The 22,120-nt window shown below is 47.8% G+C and overlaps 1 long non-coding RNA gene across 1 annotated transcript in view; it reads left to right on the top strand.

Annotated features, from left to right (window-relative positions):
- The first annotated feature begins 7,725 nt into the window (after window positions 1–7,725).
- LOC139793993 (uncharacterized) overlaps window positions 7,726–22,120 on the top strand; it is a 101,746-nt gene continuing 87,351 nt past the window's right edge. The window contains exon 1 of the long non-coding RNA XR_011724907.1: window positions 7,726–7,976. This is a non-coding gene — a long non-coding RNA (uncharacterized lncRNA). The remainder of the gene's footprint in view (window positions 7,977–22,120) is intronic.

The raw sequence follows: 22,120 nt of genomic DNA, 5'->3' as shown, positions 1-22,120 counted from the left end.
CCTCTCCGGGCAAGTACAGGAGGCAGCAGAGCTGCCCATGCATGGAGGAAAAGGGGGAGAAGAAAAGGAAAGAAATTTTGCTGGGCACAGAGTGGCAGAAAGGGACCTGGGAGTCTGGATTGACAGGAAGCTGAACATGAGCCAGCAGTGTGCCCAGGTAGCCAAGAAGGCCAATGGCATCCTGGGCTGTGTCAGGAACAGTGTGGCCAGCAGGTCCAGGGAAGGGATTCTGCCCCTGTGCTCAGCCCTGGGGAGGCCACAGCTTGAGTCCTGTGTCCAGTTCTGGGCCCCTCAGCTCAGGAAGGAGATTGAGGTGCTGGAGCAGGTCCAGAGAAGAGCAAGGAGGCTGGGAAGGGATCCAGCACAAGTCCTGTGAGGAGAGGCTGAGGGAGCTGGGGGTGTTGAGGCTGGAGAAGAGGAGGCTCAGGGGAGACCTCATCACTCTCTACAACTCCCTGAAAGGAGGTTGGAGCCGGGGGGGGGGGTTGGGCTCTTTTCCCACCAGTCAGGCAAGAGGGCATGGACTTCAGCTCTGCCAGGGGAGGGTTAGGTTGGATATTAGGAAGAAATTCTTTCCAGAGAGGGTGATCAGGCATTGGAATGGGCTGCCCAGGGAGGGGGTGTATTCTCCATGGAGGTTTTTAAAAACCCTGGAGGTTTTTAAGAAGAGACTGAATGTGGCACTCAGTGCCATGGGCTGGGAACCATGGGGGGAGTGGATCAAGGGTTGGAGTTGATGATCTCAGAGGTCCTTTCCAACCCGGATAATTCTGGGATTCTGTAAATGCAGACCCAATAACAACCCCAGGCACGTGCTGTTTGTGACACCACGCTGTAATTAGTAAGGATGCTTGTTTGCAGAAGCTGTTCCATGTGCTGAGGGTGGGAGGGGTGAGGTGAGTCCTGGTGGTTTTCTTGCCTGTTCACCACCTTCAAGTTATTGTGACAGACCTTTAAGAGGCTCTCTTTGTATGAACTGGATTATAATGCTCAGCTGGGCTCTGAAGTTCTGGCTCTGTTGAGAAGAGAGATCCTTTCATATTGATTGTAATTTCATATGCAGTTCAGGCACCGACTTGTAGAAAATCTGGGCCAGGAGAGATATCATTAGGTATTTATGGGGGTTTGGTTGGCTCAGCAGTCAGTTTTTCCATTGTCATGCCCTGACAGTAGTGCATTACATACACCCTCAGGAGACATCCTTCTTCTTCCACAACAATAAAGGACTTTTTTCCTTTTTCTGACTCATCTTCAGCTTGAAAAAAAAAAAACCAACCCAAAAAACACCAGCCACCAGGAGTAAATATAATTAGCAACAGGCAGATATACTGTATGTAGCTCTCAGAGCCCATAGGGATAGTTCCTGTTCAGATGTATGCTTGGGGTTGCTCACCCCATGCTTAGACCTCCAGCTGCATTCCTGATTACACGTGGATGTTTTAACACAGCCTGGTGATGTTGGAAGCTGAGGAGCCTTTTCTAGTTTGGATAAAGAGGAGGAATAAATACATTTAATGCTGGGGTTGTTTTTTGTGCACACACAGGAGCTGTGGCCAGGCTTGCAGGGGAGCACGCATGGCTGCACTGCACTGGATGCTCTTTATCCTGCTTCTGATCCTCTGCAGGAGATGCTGCAGGAAGGAGGACAAGAAACAGAGCAAGTCCAGACTGATCCTGCCCCAGTGTGCCCTCTGGGCTCCCAGCACAGCTCTTCCTGCTCACCAAAGGATGGGGGAACACACAACCTGCCACCTTGGTCCTTCTGTTCCTCAGACCCCAAAGCTGAGTGGTTCCCCCTTGTCTTTGCTTCCCAGATGTGGGATCTGCATGGGATGGGACGCAGACCCAGGTCTGCTCTGTGTTGCTTTGGATCCACGTGGTGGATTTCTAGGTTAAATGTGTCCTGGCCCCCTAAGTATTTCCCTTCTGTCCGGGTGATGGGAGCAGGTGGCTTGCAGCTGGGCTCTGCTCTCTGCCAGGGGGGTGTTCCCTGACACCTCAGGCTGAAGTCCATCCCATCCCAGTTAGGGGCTGCCTCCCACCCCTCCTGTGCCATTGGAGCACTGAGAAGCCAGAACCCATCCTCTGGGCCCAGATCTGACCTCAGGGTGAAGGCTGACAAGAGTCACAGCCCAGCTGGGAGATGGGTAGGGCTTGGCTTGTTTGTTTATTTATTTATTTCAACCTGTGACTAAGATGGAGGAGTATTTTGGATGGGAGCTGCTCCTCCCAGAAAAGTGCTGTTTATATTTCAGAGTCAGTCAGATCTGAGGTGCTCATAACCCAGCAGTGGGCTCTGCTGCCAGGTCCTCAGCTAACCTGGTGTTCATGCTGCTGGACAGAGTGTGTGGGCTGGGTGTTTGCTCATCCAGAGTGCAAATGCCCAGAAAACTTTCCCTCTGTATTCCTGATTGTTGAGCTCAAAAGGGGGAGGAGAGGAAGAGCAAAGTTTCATCTGGAAATGGCCAGGCCAGGGCTGTACCTGGGGTTATGCTGAGAATAAAGGTGGTGGGGTGATGACTCTGGATCCACAGAGAACTTTGCAGGGCCCACCCCATGTGTTTAGCACAGTCACTGCTAAAGCTGCTCTCTGGGTGACAAGCCAGTACCTGCTGCCATGTCATCAAAAGATGCTTTTAGAGACAACAAAAATGAAAAAACAAAAAACCCAAGTCAGCTGAATCTCTTAGGGCTAACAGAGGTGAGTGGAACAGTGCACAGAAAGTCCTCCTATGTTGAGCTGGCATTTATTTCCATTATCTCTACCTGATTCCACCTGTGTAAGCTACTTATTTCTTTGAGATCTTGTCAATTCACACCTCATCTCAGGGAGAAGGGCAGGGACAGCTCAGCCAACTGGGATGGAAAGTGATTTCCCAAAGTGAGGGTCTTGTTCCCTATGGCAGGGCAGAGTGCACTGCAGAGAAATAGCCAAGAAGCATCTAAACCTTTAAATAGCACCTGACTAGGTGGCTAGTGAGCTGATATATCTGAGGAAATAGGATTTTGTCTTCTTGAGCTAAGGGAAGTTTGGAGAATCCTGTCCCCATGTGTCACCAGTTGCTAAAACAAGTCACCTGGAAATGTGAAAAGCCTGTCTCTTTCTCTCTCTCACCTCCTTGCCCTGTAGCAATATAAGTAGCACAATTTCATCTGAGTTTTGTGATAAATAAATGAGTAATCCTGCCTCCAAGGCTGTCTGGGATTTCTGCACCACATCCTTGCTCCAGCTTGTGCAGTATTTTACAGTGTCTGGGATGGGGAAGCTTTCTTCTGTGTAACATGCTGGGTTATGTTCGTGGCCACAGTGCTGTCTGGGGAGCTAGAAATGGGGAGAGGCCCCTTCCAGAGAGCCACCAGCCATGGGCATTTTCTGTTCTAGCAGAAAATCCCTAATTCTTCACTGAATTGCCTGACCTGGGTCAGGCCTGTTGGCTTTTGGCCAGCAAACTAAAGCACGTTTGGTATTTTTTTTTCCGAGCTGACTTTGTAAACAAGGCATAGGCCAAAGATTTTTTTTTTTCTTTTTTTTTCTTTTTTTTTTTTTTTTTTTTTTTTAAGCTGTCATGGTAAGGGTTAGAAAACAGGAAGAAAGCAGTGCAGTGTATGCTGAGAGTGGTGGTGCTCTCATTTCCAGCAGGGAGGACTTGAACATCCCAAACTTGAACAGCTCAGCCATGGCAGTGCTGCAGAAACCCTCCAGGGAAAGAGGGAATGTGGAAACATTCCCTGGGGTTGGTGTTACCTCCTGGGCAGGGTCCAGCAGCTGGGGGACAGTAGGGAAAGTTGGCAAGGTGCTTGCTCATGTGTTAAGGGAAGTGTCTGCAGGGTCCAGCCTGCCTGTGCCCTCCTGTCATGAGCTTCTTAAACTGTATCTTCAGTGGCAAGGAACTGAGAGAGAGGAAAAGTGTCCTTTTAACCATGCTGGTGTTGGCCTTCTGTGGCTGAAGAAAGACCCAGGCATTAGCAGTGCTCAGAGGTGCTGCCTGAGCAAGGTTTGATCTTGGGAGCATCTCTGTAAAGATATGGGGTATGTCCCAAGTAGACAACTGTAATAAACCAATATTAATCAGGCCAGGCTCATGGGGTTCTGCTCTGTAACTATGGGGTTTGTGTTTAGGTCAGTGGGAGGCAAAGGTGTGTCAGGCCTTGTGTGGATTTGTTTGTTTGTTTGTTTAGTTTTTGGTTGGGTTTTTTTTTTGCTTGAGTGCAATGGGGAACCTTGGGGAAACCTTCTGGAAGGAGATGACTGCACCTTTTCTGATTTACACCCCTCTGGCTTCTGCTGACACACAGCCTGGCATTGGGAAGCTTTCTTGGGGTCCTGATCACTGCTTCCCATTTTTGTTAAAGCAAGCCCAGTGTCTTTCAGAGAGGAGGAGGAGGAATGATGTCTGCAGGAAGGGGAGGCTGTGCCAGGCTGGGTTTACTGCACCACACTGGGCTTGGTAATTCCCTCTCTCTTAGACCCAGAGTTTCGGTGGTTTCAGGTTTCAGCCCAACTCAACATCAGTAAATCCATTCTTCCGGGAAGGTCAGAGTTACTTTCACCCCATGCCTCCCTTTCTCCAGGCAGAGTAAGGCTGAGCAGGAGGAAAGGAAACTCCTTTGCTTTTTCTTGTCCTTTTGTGTGGAGGCAGGAGCAGCTCCTTGCCCCACAAAACCACTCTGGATCCCCTCTGAAGTGTCCAGCTTCCCCCAGAGGGATTTGGCTCCAGGTACCTCCAGCAGGCTCTGAGGGCAATTCCTGGCAGTTCTGAGACTTCCCAGGACCAGAACTCAGTTTTCCCTCTGGACCCACCAGCTCTGGAGGGGCCCCATGCAGACCTGGTAGATTCGAGGAGGTGCTTTCCCTGACAGTTCCTAAGGAAAATTTGTGGAGTCTGATGACATCATATTTGTGTCTGAAAGCTGCTCTCTGGAGCTGCAGGACAATCACTGAAATGAATAAAAAAGCAGACCAAAAGAAAATTCAGGAAAACAGTTTAACAGGAAAGTTATGGATGCAGCGAGCACTCTCGTTCCATTTGTTTTATCCTGGGTGAGAGTCTCAGGCAGAGAACTCAGTGACATTCAAACCTTTCTCTACAGGTGAAGGGACACAAAATAGGATCTAATTTTGTTCTTCATGGGGCATCACTTTCTGCCTTTTTTTTTTTTTTTGGCAAGAAGCTCGTTCATGCCAAGGTCATCAGAGACACATCCTTGTTGCTTTCCCAGCTGTGACCTTGTATCCAGCTCAGGGACTCATGGCAGGTAATGATGCTCAGTTTACATCCACAGGGCACATTTTCCAAGCAGGATCTCTCCTGGCAGAGCTGCCTGCCATGCTGTCCAGCCACACCACTGCCAAGTGATTCTGGGAAAATGCAGGCAGTGACACCACAGCTCAGTGATGACAGAGGAGAATTCCTGGAAGATGCCTATGGAGAGCAGTAATCTGTGGGATGCACCACTGGAGGGATGGGTGAAATGTGGGAGAAGGGGTGGGACAAGTGACACCAGCACGTTGCAGTGTCCTGTCCACACAGGCAGCAACCTCCCTGAACCAGTCACAGAAAATTGGCTGCCTGGGCTGGGAGGAAGCAGCTTTGCTGTCACAGCTTTCACTCAGAATTAGCTATGAGCTGGCCAGGCATAAATTGCTTTTGGACTTCGTCCTGCCAGCTGCATTACCAACAAAGCAAAAATTGTGTGGGGAACAAGGCTCAGGTTCACACGTTTAAACCCTGCCTGTCATAAGGTTGCTAAACTTTTCCCTGGGGCTGGTGCTATAATATTTACTGTATTGGCATCCTGTCTTTTCTGTTTGACTGCTCCACAGTCGTATTATAAAATGCCCTGGTGACAAGGACTAAACTGAGATTGAACTGAGTGAGGAGATAACCGTGGCCTTGATCACTCTGTGGTGAAACCAGAGTAAATTACTGGGTGCCAAACGAGTTACTCCCTGTTTATTTCAGATGAAACAACCTTAGGATCTGGCCTTCAGATCATGATATTTCTCTTAATTCAACCGGGTCGTGTTTATAAATTCACGCAGCGGTCAAAACGATCCAATAAACCCCAGCACACAACCCCAGAACTTGCAAAACACCAAATGTATATATTGGCACTTCTGCTGTTTGCTGACTGCAGGACAAATGGGTTTCGGATTGGGACATCAGAGTCTGTTTCAGCAACTGGAGGCATGACAAAGCCATGTTATAATCTGGGTCCTGATTGCAGCACTGAAGCATGTTGGCTCAGCATGTGGTAGATTTGGATGTATAGATAGATCAACTTTTTAGTGGCCTATGGCTTGATTTCAGCACGGAGAAGGTTGTCAGCATATTTGTGCTAATTAAGGAAACAGCATGGGAAACTCCTTTCCACTGCAGATACAGCCAGAGCTCAGGAAATGTCATTGCTCCTCAATGTTTATTTTTTTTTTAACAGCCAGTTAGTCTTGAAGTAAAGAAGCAGCTTTGTGTCTTAACTGTATTTCTAAACTGTGTCTGGGTCTTGTCCAAGTCTTGTGTTTTTACCTGTTTCTGGGGGATGGATTGAGCTGGTAGGTCACAAACTGATTATTAGAGAAGAGCTTGATCTGCATTTGGGGCTGGTGGTGCAGGGTTGGATTCTCTCTGCCTTGGTTGGGTTTATTTGTAATGTTGACAGGAACTCAACACCAAGAACTAAATACAAGTTTGTGCCCATGCTTCACTAGAAGAACTTCCTTGCTGCTGCTAATAACACTTTTGCCCAACAGTACTTTTTTTCTTTTTTTTCTTTTTTTTTTTTTAAAGCTCAGTCAGTGTTTTGGACATGTTCTCCTCCTCTTAACATATTCCCATGTTCAAGTTCCTGAGGAGGCAGGCTGAGATGTTGCCAACTCTATTAAATCCTTCATGTTACACTGAGTCAGCTTCTGTGATTTTACCTTTGCTCTTGGTCAAAGTATTACACTCTATTATCTTTTGCTTCTTTTTTTAAACACGAGAAATTGCAATACAAGTGTTTCTTCCCCATGCCTACATTTCCTCCTACTTCAATGACAAAAACATCACTTTGCTTTTATTATTAATGAGCCAGGTACACCTAGAAGCCCTGGATATTTTCCCAAGGGATTAAGGACAAAAAAAAAAAAAAAAAAAAAAAGGAGAAATTAGGTGCCTTTATTTGCACTTATGAGCAAGGAACTGAGGCAACTACAATTAAAAGGGCACTTAATTACTCCTTACTGAAAGGCCAAACAAAGAATTCTTCAGCAAGGCTTAAAAGAGACCCAGGAGATCACTGTTCTGCTCATGGTTCTGAACATGGTTCTGCTCCCTGGTCCAGTCCCTGCAATGCCCAATCCTGCACATCCATCCATCCATCCATCCATCCATCCATCCATCCATCCATCCATCCATCCATGTGTCCCTCTGCCTGAGCTCAGGCCAGCAGCCCCAGCCTTTGGGTCAGCATGGTTCCCCTGTTCCCAAGGTGCTCCCAGATCTTCTGGTTCTCTGCCCCCTCTTCAATCAGAATTCCTGCTGAGTCAGCATCTGCAGTGAGGACCCGTGGTGGCTGCTTGGTAGTGACCACCAAAGGCTTCCATGGTGGCAGCTGTTGAGAAATTCCTGGCCTGTGGTCATGGCCAAACTTCCCCAGGTGCCAGTCCATGGGAAGAGCTTCGCAGCTCTCCCAAGCTGAAGGTGGAGTCAGCCAGAACCTGCTTTACCTCCCTGGGCATTTTTTTTTTTTGAAGTCTGGTGAAACACGATGCATAATGACACCTCTGCTGCCTCTTGCAAGTGAGAGACTTTCTGCCTTTGTGCCCAAGTGTCTCATCACTGAACCTCACCTCAATGCTGGGTGCTTATTCAGATGTAACCACGAAAATGAGGGCTGGCCAAAGAATGCCTCTGATTGAAAGGATCCACTGAAGCTCATTAATAATGAGCTTAATGACTTTCAGTTCAGCTGTGTCTGTGATACCGGAGTGCAAGGTAATTATGGAAGTGCTAAATACTATTATTATTTGATATTAGTGACAGGGTGGGGGTAAGACCTGGTGAGTCCTTCCCCCTTCTGGCCCAGAGAGGAATGAGGGTTGCTTGCCCCCTTCCCTCCACCCCTCTCAAGAGCTGGGAAGGGGAAGGACTCTGCAAGCAGGGTGGAGACAGGACTGACTCTGCTCCCTCTTCCACCTGCAGCAGCCTTGGCTCTTGCTTTGTGTTGGTGGTGTCAGGAGGTGGCTCCTTTGCACAGCAGGAGCCTTGGTGCACGTGCAGCAAACTGGGAGAGGGAGGAATGCCCCATAGCATCCTTCTGTCCTGCCTCCATCCTGGCAAAAGGGATAGGAAACACCATCTCTCTCCAGCCCCCACTGGTTTTGCTGTTTTTTCCCTCAGCTCAGCTTATTCTGTCTCTCCTGTGGCTCTCTGGTACTACCAAATGTTTCTGGATTTTCCCTTCATTCTCTCCCATTCCCTGTCTGACCTCAGGTGGCCCTCACCAACACAAGTGCTCCTTTGGCTTGCATGGGATTTCCTTTCCTCTGTGCTGCTGGCTCAGACTCTGAGACTGAGAAGGGGGCATTAAACTTGGAGTCTCATCCAAGATGACCTCCAGACTCAATTATTCAGTGATATGGAGGCCAGGCTTGCTCCTGACACTGCTCTAGTGAGTAGGCAGGCACTAACCCCATGAGGTATTTCTAAGAAAACACTTTACATGGTTAACAATTTGATGCCTGACTTTTGTGTAGGACCCAACAGACTACAGGATCTGTGGGATCCCTTTGTGCTGCCAGGGCTCTGGAGGGCAAAGCTGCAAGCACCAGCCTTGCAGGTCCTCCCAAATGATGGGTGAAACAGTGAGAGCACATTCAATTCCCTCTGCTCACCTCCCATGACAGCCTGCACCAGGAGAAACTTTGGGCACTGATGATTCAGACCCGAATGATTACTTGACCCAAAGGAAGGCTTGATGATATGCTGAGCCTGGGACACACCAGCAGTGTTTATAAGATGATTCACTGCCTCTGCTCTGCCATTCAAAACATCCTTGGAATTGCACCAAGGCAGGGCCATTGGTGGAGGCTGCAATGAGGAAGGGATATTTGCACCTTTAGCTGCCACCTTCTCCCTGAACCTTTCAGCTGCTGCCTTTGGCGTGGCCCTTGCCTCTCCCTGGCCCTGCTGACACTGCAGGGGTTTGAAGGGTTTGCTGGCAGAGAGCTCCCTGGTTCTGCTGTGGGACTAAATCCAGGCATCTCCTGTTGGGAATGTCCATCCTCACCCTTGGAGCCTTTGGCCAAGAGTGCAGTGCAGGCAGGCACCCTGGGTGCCCCCAGCACCATCCTGTGCAGTGTGAGACCACTCAGTGTTGGACTTCAGTGCTGAACTGAGGGGCAAGTGGGATCTCAGACTCCAAGTCTTTTAATTCTCTGTGCTCCATCCCATAATTTTGCAAAGTATTCTTCAAAACCCTTATAAATTCTTCGCGCTGCCTTTTTTCTTGCTGTCAGAAACGTGGAGCTCGCACAGCCCAGACTGCTTCTGTTCTTCTTTTAGAGAAGGGCTCACAGCCTGCTGTCCCTTTTCATTTCTCACTCTGCTGCATTTTCTTTCTTCCTGTTCCTCCCACCTTTTGTCCTTTACTCTTCCTCTCCTCCAGATTTTCTCCTGCTGGATACAAGCACTCATACGCATCCACCAAAACGCTCTGAATGCACTGCCCACATCTACCTTCTCCTGCCAGATGCTTCCCAAAAGCTCTGACTTTATTGCATGCAGAGCAGGGAAGTGCTCAGCACCTGCCAGGTACCATTTCTCCTGGCCCAGGACCTGGTTCTGCTCGTGGCACTTTGCTGGAGGCTGGGCTAAGGTCTGAGCCACGGGGAGGTTGCTCACCTTGCCTGGGACTCACAGGCGTGTTGAGGCTGATCATGCACAGGGCTTGTGTTGTACTTTCCCTCCAGCCAAGTTGAGCAAGGGGTTAGTTAACAACTTAGGCATTACTCAGGGCTCCTCAGCCTCATGTTTAGCCAGGGACAAAGTTGCAAACTTGTAGTACAAGGCTCCTGACATTTTCTGTGCAGCGTCATGGCCAAGCTCCAGTGGAGTTGTGCTCCGTCCTCTTCATCTTACAGTTCTGCCTGGACTTTTGTCAAATTTAAGTTCCCAGCTGTCATGAACTCTTGCCAGCCACCCTATATGTCTAAATAACTAGGTGCACTATCTCTAGAAAATAATCTCTCCCTCTCTGATGAATGCAGCCCTTTCTTCCAGAGGGTGAGCTGTCTTCACGCTGCCTTTCAGATGTGTTTTATGTGGAGTAGTTTTATTTGTGCTTTGTCTAAATATGTGCTAGCTATGGATTCTCTGCTCTTGGATATAAGTGTGGTTTGAAGTACCCACTGCTGGTTATTCATAGTGCACATTTAGTCACTTAACAAACATGGTATTAGTTCTGCTCTCTGAGTGGATGACTAAGACTCTTATAAATAGGAGGAATGTGATCTGAAAGGTCACGTGAATATTCCCAGAGTGAACATATCCCTAAACTATGAGACTTGTCATTCCAGGAGCATGCTTGCAAAAAACAGAAAATTAGGGGGAAGGAGGAAAAGGGTTCAAAACCTATTCAAGCCATTTCTCTGCTTCAACTCGAACGATTTGCAACTGTTTGTTGAGTTTTGCATTGTGACACAAGTTGAGTTTTGCACAGGGACACAAGGCTAAGAAAAGGTGGAATGGTGGCCTCAGGCCCTCCAGCTTCATTTCATGGCTGTGCCACAGGCTCGCTGAGGGTATGTCTGTAGCATGTGCTTAGCCCAAGTTTGAGCCCACTCTATTTTCATGCACTTTGGGCAATTAAAACCCTTGGCTGAGCTGTGGCACCCCTAATCTGAGGCTTTCCTTGTCTGGAGCAGTGATTGCAGAGCCCTCACACTGGGGCTGGGGCAGGAGGGTCCTGCAGAGGGTTGGGTTGCTGTGATGCCAGCCCAGTGAAGCCCCTCTTCTGCTTGCTGTAGTATGAAGTCACAATGAAACCCTTCCAGTGGAGAAACAGGCAGCCATGGCATCATCCTCCCTCCTGAGTCTGTAACTCAGGTACACCCAGGTGCTCACCTGGGGGGCTTTGGGCTGGTGGAGCAAAGCAGGGTGAGATGCTCCTAGGGGCAAGTTCAGCTCCCAGCTGGGAGGTGGCACTGGCTGCATCAGCACCTCCCCACTCAGTGTCAGATGGATGGGATGGTTGCAGCCACCTGTAGCTGAAGTTTGTTTGACTTTGCATTGCAGAAAAGTAGAGGAGAGTACTTGTGTGACTGTCTCTGAGATGTATCCTCACCAAAACAGAGGTCACATTGAGTCACTGGCACAAGCTATTCCTGGGCTGATAAACCAGGCAGGGGCAAGAGCTTTTCTCTGTCCTTCAAACCCATGTGGCTACGTGAAAACTGCTATTGGGAACAGTCCTAACTCCTGGATTGTACTTGGGAACAGTTTGGGAGAGCACTGGTTGGTCTGGGCCAAAACTGTGCCCAGGACCACAGTAAGAGCTGAAGGGATGGATGCTTGAGTTTGTACCCTGATTCACTGCTTTGATTTTCTGCTCTAGATGCTGCCAGCCTGGCTGGTGTCAGGCAAGCTACCTAATGTGTGGTGTAAGAAAAAGAACTCTCACCTGGGGGTAAGAGTGCATCCTTAGAGATCCTGCCAGAACTGGGCACTACTGGGGAGGTGGGGTGTGGTACAGATGAAAGTCCAGAGTCACTGCAGTGGTTGAGAGAAATTTGATTCAGTGAGGAGCCTCTAGCATACACATGCCATAGAGACCTCCTGTTAGGTTTGTCCGTGCTTATTACACAGTTCCAGACATGCATTAGCATTAAAAGAGGGGGGTTAAAAGCAGTCAGTTGTGTGCTATATTCCCCTCCTGCCAGCCTGTGTCTGGACTTGAGGCTGCAGATGAGGAAGGACAGCTGAGGATCTGGGTTCCCCCAAGCAGTCTGTACACAGTCAAGAAGTCCCAGAGATTTGACAGGCTATAGATGGTGTTTCTTTCTGAGCACATGCCATGTTTCCTAAAACCAGAGGTTTGATTCCAGTGGAAGAGGGTATTTATAAATGAGTCTTGATTGAGAAGTGCATATGCAGAGATTATGAAGCTGTGCATGTCTGCAGGGGTCTGCATTAAAATAACAAGCAATATATTATTTACCTGCTGGCTCAGATTTTTTTGCCTGCCTGAGGGACTCCTGGCTCTTGCCTCTCAGATTCTGTTCCTAGAGAAAATTTTGGTGCAAAGAGCTGTGTTTGAGGGTGCTCTCCTATGCACCATTGAGGGACTGAATGATGCATTCAAACTGAAATCAAATGTTCCATGCAGTTTATTTTGGGTGTGCTGGCAGTAGCTTGCTTGGGGGGGGGGGGCAACTGAATTTCCCCTCTTCCCTTGGTCAGCAGCAGAAGGATTTTTCTTATGGATGGCAAGAGGTTGTTAGTGGTGGGGCAGCTCCTGGTGGTGGCTCCTGGCCAGCTGACAGTGATACAAACACAGAAAAGAGGTGGGAGAATAAAGGAATGAGGAATGGATATTTTAATTACCCATGATAATGAGCAGCACAGCACTACATGTGCTGTACACACATTTGAAACCTATACATGCAAACACATAAAAGAAAAGACTCAGATTGGATTGGCCATGGATTCAGGTTCTTTCCTGGAGCAGCCACAGGTACATGAAGAAAGAAAAAAGGATTTTTTCTGCAGTGGTGCTGGCAGTCAGCATCCCCTCTGACAGCGCCTGGGAGAGGAGTGTGTGAAGTGTGAGCAGAATAAATGATCTGTTCAGAACCAGCCCAGCAGGCACCTGTGGAGCATCTCACTGCAGCATCTTCCTCTGATGTCTGGGTGGCAGGGGCAGGCAGCATGACTCGTCAAATTCAACCCAGTTACAGTAGATCTTGAGCAAGATCCTGAGAGGTAACTGCTGGAAAAATTCACCCGCACGTTCCAGAGAGATCCCTGTTCAAATCTTGCTCTCTGCACTTGGACAAACACTTCTGAACAGGGGACATTTTGCAAAGGAGGAAGGAGCAGCACCCACCCTACCCCAGAGCTCCCATCTCTCTCCTGGGGTTTGAGAAAAGCAGAAAGCAACCCCCTCCCCCCCCCAACTTTCTCCTTTTTCACGGTGACACAACAGAATGAAACAGGGTTTGCTTTGAAGCAGTAACTGCACAGGCTTTGCAGCATTCCTACAAGGGTGGATTCAGATGACAGAAAGTGGAATTTCCAAATGCATTTCCCTTCCTTCACCTTTCTTTTTCATCTTCATGAATCTGTGTCAGTTTTTAAAGGGTCTATTTTGGGGGAAAGGGGACAGAGCAAGTGATGAGCTATTCAGAGCTGAAAGTAGAGATTCATGCTGCCAGAGGTAAGGCTAGAAAAATGTGTCAGTGTAGCAGATGAGAGTTATTCTCTCTTAATGCCTCTCCTGAAGCATCAAGGTGTATGTGTTTCTCAAAGGCTGTAGATCTCAGAGGTAGGCTGGGAACTGCATGTTGGAACTGTTGCCATGGCACTGACTGAGTGTAAGTTACAAAGCTGGAGCTGGCCTAAATAGCTGAAGGGAAGGAAAAAAGGAGAGAGAAAGGAAAAAAAAAAAAAAAAAAAAAAAAAGACAAGGACTTTCTGTTATATCTAATACAGATCCATTAGCCTTAGACCATGCCAGGAAGGGAAAGTGGTGCTGATGGAGAGGAGGCTGTGGGATGTGCTCTGCATCCCAGCCCCAGCTGGGGTACCAGCATCCTGCAGAGAGGTTTCAGGTCTTGCCTGAAGTGGCACAGAGAGCTGCAAGCCTGGGTGAGGTGCTAATTGCTGAGCTCCCAGTCCCTAGAGCCATTCATGGGATGGTTAGAACTGGAAAGGACCTTAAAGCTCATCCAGTTCCAACCCCCCTGCATGGGCAGGGACACCTCCCACCAGCCCAGGTTGCTCCAAGCCCCATCCAACCTGGCCTGGGACACTTCAGGGATGGGGCAGCCACAACTTCCTTGGGCAACCTGTGCCATTATCTCACCACCCTCACACTGAAGAATCTCCTCCTAATCTCTAAGCTAAATCTCCCCTCTTCCAGTTTTAAGCCACCACCCCTTGTCCTCTCACTACAAGCCCTTGTAAGAAGTCCCTCCCCAGCTTTCCTGCAGGCTCCCTTCAGGTACTGGCAGGTGTTATTTGGACCTCTGAAGCCTTTCTTCAGGCTGAACAACCCCAACTCCCTCAGCCTCTCTTTATAAGAGAGCTGCTCCATCCCTCTGATCATTTTTGTGGCCTTCCTCTGGACAAATTCCACAAAGTCCACATCCTTCTTATGCTGGGGGCTCCAGAGCTGGACACAGTATTCCAGGTGAGGTCTCACCAGGACAGGAGACATTCCATCTTCATTTGGAACCTGGGAGCTGGAGAATGCAGCCCTTTTTGTTAAGTCATGGCAGTGGTTAATCACATTTGCTTGTTAAAAAAAAATAAATAATTGCACCTTACATCTAATTTAAATGTGCATGGTATTAGCATTCAGCCTCGGTGCCTGCTGTGTTCTTCTCTGCTATATTAAAAAAAAGAAAAAAAAGAAATCACTTCTTGAGATCCTGCAGTTTTTTTCCTGTGAAGGCTTGTTATGCACTGGAGTCACTTTTGAGCTTGGTTTTGAAGAAGTGAAGAGGCAGAATTCTTTCTCTCAAAGGGTTTTCTTTTAGGTCTTGTCGGGGAAAAGTAAAAAACTGGGAGGCTGAGGTGAAAACATCTCAGTTCCAGGTCTGGATGGAAAAACATCCTCTTTAGAAGCTGCTGAGTGCATTATTATGGGGGCAGATGCCCCGTGTAAAATCAACAGAAGAGATCAGACCCTGTTAGCCCAATTCTCTTCACTCATAGCTTTCTAAAATAGAGAAGTTAATTTACATTAGCCTGGAGTGCTGCTGCTTTTTAGTCCTTGGAGTGAGATACAAATCTACTCAGCTCAATCCATAGCATTTGACCACTTACCAAGGGTATTTTTTTTTCTTCCCTCTGTCCCAAGAGATCTTCAGGCCCCTCCTTTAAGAGAAGGAATACAAACCAGCAGTTTTACTCCCATTAATGGGTGTCAGTTCTGCTTGGTGAAGCTGGAGTCATCATATGGCCTGAAGAAGAAGAAAACAAAACCCCACAAGACACCTTTTTGCCCTGTGTATCAGGTTGGTTTTTGCCCTTATTTGCAGAAGTCTCTTCCACTTCTTGCACCTCCTAAATCCTTGTCATCCAACTTTGAGAGCTGTGACTCTCTTCCTTGGCACCAAGTCAAAAGTACATTTTTAGCACCAGCAGCCATTCAGATTTTACATTAGTGTTCCTCTCTGTTCCTTTCAAGCAATAATCATAAATATCAGCTTTCATTCCTAGAGAGCCTTTCATCCCAAGGGCTCCCAAAGCACTTCCCAAGCTTAACAAGCTTACTGTAGAGCACTCCTTTAGAAAGGGGGAAACTTGCTTCTCATTAAAGCCTGATTTGGGGAAGAAACCCCCCAAATTATGATGCATTCAATAGCTGGGGAGCCTTTGCAGCTGTTGGTCACTGGATTTGTTTCCTTACCAAACCAGATTGCTTCTTCCTCCTTCATCCTCCCATCTCCCCCAGCTTAACCCAGCAAGTTACCTGGGGGAAAAGAGTGCAAGCAATGAGAGGTTGTCCCCTGGGGGATGAGAAATGTTTTTTCTGCTGGCAACTGCATTTCCATCCTGTTTATTTTCTCTTTATTGGGGCGAATGTCCCAGGGCAGAGTTGAATGTCATGTTGCTTAACCAGAGAGGTCACCATCCAGGGTTGGGATATGGTAAAGATCAAGTGAGAAACTGTAGTCCTCTTCAGGACAAAGCCAGCCTAATTTAAGTCCCATATCCCTACAATCAGAGCAAAGTTGTTTGCTTTGCACTGAAATAAATCCCAGCCTTTCAAATGGTCCTTTGTTTGCCTCATCTCTTGGAGCAGGAAGCCCTGAAGAGGAGATTGTTGCTGGCAATTCCTGAGCTGAAAAATGTATTTCCTAATGGATCACTCGATTAATTTTAGGGCAGCTTGAATCTGGGCAGTGTCCCTTGGTTTTCACTGGTTCCAGGAAGACTCAGTGTGGTGGGTCCTGTCTGTCTCAGGATGCACAGAGCTTTCTCCCATGCTGGCTGGGGCTCTGCTTTGTATGGCTGAGAGAGGCTGAGCTGAGGCATCCAAACTTCTGTTGCTTTTCCAAGGACACACCAAGAGCCTGGGGTAGAATCATAGGCTCATAAAATTGTTTTGCTTGGAAAAGACCTCTTAAGATCCTCAAGTCCAACCATTAACCCAGCACTGCCAAGTCCACTACTAAACCCTGTCCCTAAGCAACACATCTCCACCTCTGTGAAATGCCTCCAGGGATGGGGACTCAGCCACTTCCCTGGGCAACCCATTCCAGTTCCTGACACCTCCTTCAGTGAAGAATTTTTTTCTAATCTAAGCCTCCCCTGGAACAACCTGGAGCCATTTCCTCTTGTTCTTTCACTGGTTACTTGGGGTAGGAGACTGACCCCCCCTGGCTCCAACCTCCTTTCAGGGAGTTGTAGAGAGTGATGAGGTCTCCCCTGAGCCTCCTCTTCTCCAGCCTCACCACCCCCAGCTCCCTCAGCCCTTCCTCAGATTTGTGCTCCAGACTCTTCACCAGATTCCTTGCCCTTCTCTGGACATCCTCCAGCACCAGAATGTTCTTCTTGTAGTGAGTGACCCAAAACTGAACACAATTGAGGTTGAAGTGTGGCCTCACCAGTGCCAAGGACAGGGACATGATCCCTTCTCCTGCTGGCCACGCTGTTCCTGATCCAAGCCAGGATGCTGTTGGCCTTCTTGGCCACCTGAGCACACCACTGGCTCATATTCAGCCAGATGTTGACCAATAACCCCAGGTCTTGTCTGCCAGGCAGCTTTCCAGCCACCCTTCCCCAAGCCTGCAGCTTTGCATAAAGTTGTGACCTAACAAAAGCCCCATCTGTGGTTCAGTGCTTCAACCACACAAACAGAATTTACATTAAAGCAGGTTTGGGGCTGCTGCCTTCAGAGGTAACACTCAATCTCCTGGGGGAATGCAAGCAGTGAGATGTGATCCAAGACTCAAAATCCCCATCTTCTTACTGTCTCTCCTTCTTTCCCACTTGTTGGGCTCACAGGGAGGCCCTTGGAGTTTTTTTGTCATCTATTCCCACCAGCAGATTTTGGTTCAGGAATGCATTTTTATTGTTTCCTAATAAACTGCTGCCTATTTCAACACCAACTCTGAGAATCTAAGGCAACCCACCTAGCTGACCAAGGGAAGCCAGTTGATGTTATCTTTCTGGATTTCAGAAAGTACCCTTCTAAATAAAATGTCCAGTGTCAAGCTGGGCAAGCACATAATGTGCTGGGTGACCAACTGGCTGGTGGGTTGAGCCCAAAGGGTCATGGTAAATGGGGTGACATCAGGCTGGCAACACTCGTGGGGTCCCACAGGGGTCCATTTCAGGACCAGTTCTTTTTAATATCTTCATAAATTACTTAGATGCAGGACTTGAAGGATTGCTAATTAAGTTTGCATATGACACCAAATTAGGGGGGTTGTTGACACTCCTGAGGGCCTACAGAGGGATCCAGACAAATTCCAGAGTGCTGGGAAATTGGCAGTTTTATGAAGTTGAAGAAGGAGAAGTGGGGTCTTGCACCTGGGACACAATAACCCTGGATATTCGCCCACCCTGGGGAGCAAGAGGCTGGAGAGCAGCCCTGCAGGAAGGGCTCAGTGGGAATGGGAGGAAGATGTGCTGGGGGAAGTTGAGGTTACATATAAGGAAAAAGGATTTATTCATCACTAAAAAAAGGGATTGTAGCTGTGAATAAGGTTTTGCTCAGGAGGGCCCTTGTGCTTCCATTCCTCTGACAACAAAGCTTACAAGCATCAAGAGATGGTTTTATAAGAAATGTTCATGCACACCATTTGAGGATGAGATTACATCACTGAAAATGATGTAGGCACTCCATGCCTTCTTCTGATGGTGTACTGAAAGCAGCAGTAGATTGAAAGAAAAATATTATTTATTTTCATGTGTCCTGATTATTTATTTATTTATTTAGAGGCCTAAATGTATTTATTGAATGTGGCTCTCGGGCTTTTTTAAAAAACTAGAATGCTGTTAGACAACCTCAGGCTCAGTGGTTGGTTTTCATAATATGGAAAAAGAAGTAGACCTGCACTAAAAGGAACTATGGCTGTGGAAAAGATTTTGCCCCTTGCAGCCTATGACCTCTTCTGAGGATGTCAGTGAAATAACCATCTTTGTATGAGGTACCCTTAGGTCTGCCTTACCTCCTGCTCTTGGTCACACTTGGTGCAATTTGCCACAACAAGGTGTGTGATGCTGGTTTGCTTTAAAAAAATGGGTTTGATAGTTCTGCTTTAGCTGGGATGCCACGAGCCAGGGCTCAGAGGTGGAACAGGTCCTCTGCAGGACCAGCATTCAGCCTTGGCTTCATCCTCATTATGCAGGTGATGGGGGTCTGATACTTAACAGTGTTTGTGTGGGAGACAAAAACGTTCAGTCTCTGTGTCATGCCTACAGATTTTTGCTATGATTCCTTGAGATTCTGTAGAATGAAGACCCAACTCTTTTTTTTCAGGTGTGTTATTGTGTTATAACCTCTAATGCACCATTTTTCTTTTAATTTTTTGACTGCTTCACTTTTAGGCTGGAAGCAGCTGAGGTCCAGGGCACTTCCTGGGTATTCAGACAGCTCCTGGTGTAGCTTTGGTTCTGGCAGGAGACTTTGGCCATCGCTGCAATCCAAATGCACATTTAAAAATAATAAATAATCAAATGTTTGGAAATTAACCTGCTGTTAATGTGCCCCTGTCATGCAAAAGATGATGATTTGCAAGCACTGTATTTATAAAGCAGGGGGAAAAAAAAAAGAGTGAATGAAAGGAGAGACCAAGGACCTTCTCTGGGAGGTCCTCTTGGAAGGCCATGACTTGCTGAGACTTCCCTGATGGAGTTTCTTCTCAACCCTTCAAATTCTCAGGCAATGGGAGCTGGGCTGGTGGCTGATGAGGAATCATGAGGGTCACCCCCCCACCACCCAAAGGGCACCAACATTTCAGCATCCAGCTGAAACGAGCAGGAATAACCCTAGAAATCTCTAAAGGGGGGAGTGGAGAGGTGGACATGAGGGATTTCATCACAAGCAGTCAGAGCTTTTCTTTGCTTTCTGGGCAGCCAACCCTTTTCTGCAGAGAACCAGGATAATTTCCCTTCAATCTGGGGCAGGTTGCCAGCAGTCTGTAATGCTTAGGGTATTGCAGCCAGAGATGGAACAAGGGTATTGCAGGCACTGCCACTGAGGCAGGTAATCTTTAAATGTAGCTGCAAATTGCCTGGTTTAATGCTATCAAACCCTAATGGTGAGGAAGAGCAGACAGGTAGCAGCACTGCTACAGGATAATGCAATGTGATGGCTGATAGAAATGAGACTCATTCTATCCAGAGGCTTGAGTGGAGGAAGGTGGATGAAAGATGTAAAACCAAATCTGACTCTTTTTTTCCTTTCCCAGTGAAGGTCACCACCAGGAATAGCATGGGAAATAATTAATAGAGGGAGAAATGTTCCCCTTCAGATCAGAACTATTCTCTTCTTCACACTTCTGTTCCTTCACACTTTGGTTCTCCTCTCTGGGCTTCTGCAGCAAACACCAACAAACACACAGGATCTTTCTCCCTGAAGCTGCTTCTGGTTCTCCCACCTGGCAGGCAGGGAATGTGGGAGTCTGACTGCCCCATGCTCATGGTGTCTGGCAATGGATGCCCTCCAGCAACGTTCTGGGGGGGCCTGGGAGGCTGGATGGGACCCTACAAAAAGATGCCACATTTTTCTGGTCAACACTGAGGCACAGGAGCAAGGCTGTGTGCAAGACATGGCCTTGATCACTGCTAAGTGCCCATGGGCTGGGGTCACTAAAGCAGCAAGCACTGTGTTAAGATATATTCATTTTAAGGGGAAATTTCTTTGGGGAGCCCAGGAGCCCAGAGTTCTGATCCTCCTTTCCTGACCCTGCAGTGGTTTGTCAGAGGTAGGAGTTCTGCAGAAGTCTTGAGTGCCTTGGAGCTCCCATTTAGCACAGGAAAAACCTTTTACAGGAAAGCTGCTAATAGCAGGGCTAAGCTCTTACTGCATTTTTTCCATTGGTGTTACAGGCTCTGGAGAATCAGCTTGTTTGGGCCAGGTTCCCAAACTGCTTTTTGGTGTTGATCCAAAATAAGCCTGTGGATTGAGGTTTCCTACCCCAGAAATGTCCAACCAAATGAGAGGAATGACCTCAAATCCACGGCTGCTTCTCCACCTGGTCCTACAAATAGAGCTGTAGGGCCAGAACACAACCCCAGATTGACTCCCTTCTTTTCCCCCCAAAAAGGAGGTTGGGCACATTGGAGCTCAGTCCAAATCTGACTTTCACAGCTGACTCCTCTCTCTGTAGGGAGTAAAATCCAAGCTGGAAGGCAGTTCAGCAGTGTGCCTGTGTGTAAATGCTGGGCATTTGGCTGGTAGTGCTCAGAATGCTGTTCAGTCTGGAGTATTTGGGGAGCAAAGATCAATCCCAGGAAGGCAATCTGTCACTTGCATGCTTTCATGTTGACTTGAAGTTTGGCCCTTCCATTCTGCTTTCCTCCTTTCCAAGGCATCTGTGTTACTCTTCTTGCCATGTCCTTGTGTTCATGAGATTTGGGGTCACACATTCTCTGATCTTGGGTTTTCACAGCTGCTGCTCCTTGAAGTGGTTGCAAAGGATGCTGAGGTGGGGGGGATTATCTCTTGCTTTCAGGTTTATTTCTTTATAAAATCTCTGCCAAGAAAAACTGTAAGACAGATATCAATCAAATGCTACCAGATCACCTGGGAGACCATGGTCTTGACAAACTCAGAAGTTACAACTCCTTGTGAATGTGAGATTTGTGAGCTGGTTTACCACACCTTTGGTTTTGGTTTTTGGTGGCTGTTTGGTGCTGAGGATTCCATAGGCCAGGAGATTTACATCCAACTGCCTCTGTTCTGCTTCCCAGGAATGGGATGCTCATTAGTGGTTGGAGCACAGGAGATGTGCTCCTGGAGTCCATCTCCTGCTTTTCTTTTTCTCAAAAGGAATCTGGCTTCAAAGTTGCTTCCTGTCATAAATTGAAACATCCTAAGTGGGGACAAATGGGAGATTTGCCTCTTAAACTCACTCCTGATGCAAACAAAACCAGGCACCTGTCAAGAGACCACGGGCAAGAGACCAAGCCCAGAGCTACTGCTTCACTCTGAGGTTCTCTGTGGTTTGAATAAGTGGCAAGCAAGTTAGTTATTTGACTAGTGAAACAGCTGTTGGTGGAGCAGCTCTCATTCTCTCTGGGATTCTTCCACCCCCTTAAGTTTCCCCCTTTCCCAAGCCCTCCCTAAGCATGTACATATATATATATATATATATATATATAATATTAGCTCTGTCTGTGTGTAGGCAGTTGTGTCTGCTGCTGGGATTTCCTCCCAAACAATACCTGTTGTGCTGGCTACAGCAGCTCTCTTGGTTCCCATGCTCAGAGCAGTTTGAGTTTCCTGCTGGCTCAGCAGCAAGGCTGTCAGGGCTTTTTATACTTCTTCTGCTTCAGGAGCCAAGTGGAGGAGCAGAGTTTGCCTGTGAATAGGGAGCTGGCTGGGCAGGCAGCAGGAAGCTTGCATACTAAAACTCTGTGAACTCTGAGAAAAAGAGGAAGGGGGCTGGGGGGCTGCTGGTTGGGTTTTTCCTGAGGGGTTTGCTGCAGCCTTCTGCCTTCCCAACTCATCATCTCAGCACAGGGATGCTCCCACCCTGCCCTGCACAGGAAAAAAAATACCTGTAAAATGGGAGTGGAAAGAAAGAGAGATGAAAGTGGAATTACAGAAGACACACGGGGAGGGTTTGGAGAGCACAGAACAGTGAGGAGGTTGGGGTTTTAATTATTTGCTTGAAGCCAGGTGTGGGTTCGCCTAGTAGGGCAGTGCCACAGCATCTTCTGCTCTGCTGCCCCTGGCT

This window comes from Heliangelus exortis, chromosome 3, assembly GCF_036169615.1.
Source record: "Heliangelus exortis chromosome 3, bHelExo1.hap1, whole genome shotgun sequence".
In the NCBI taxonomy this organism is placed as follows: domain Eukaryota; kingdom Metazoa; phylum Chordata; class Aves; order Apodiformes; family Trochilidae; genus Heliangelus; species Heliangelus exortis.
This window is presented reverse-complemented; position numbering and strand designations above follow the sequence as displayed.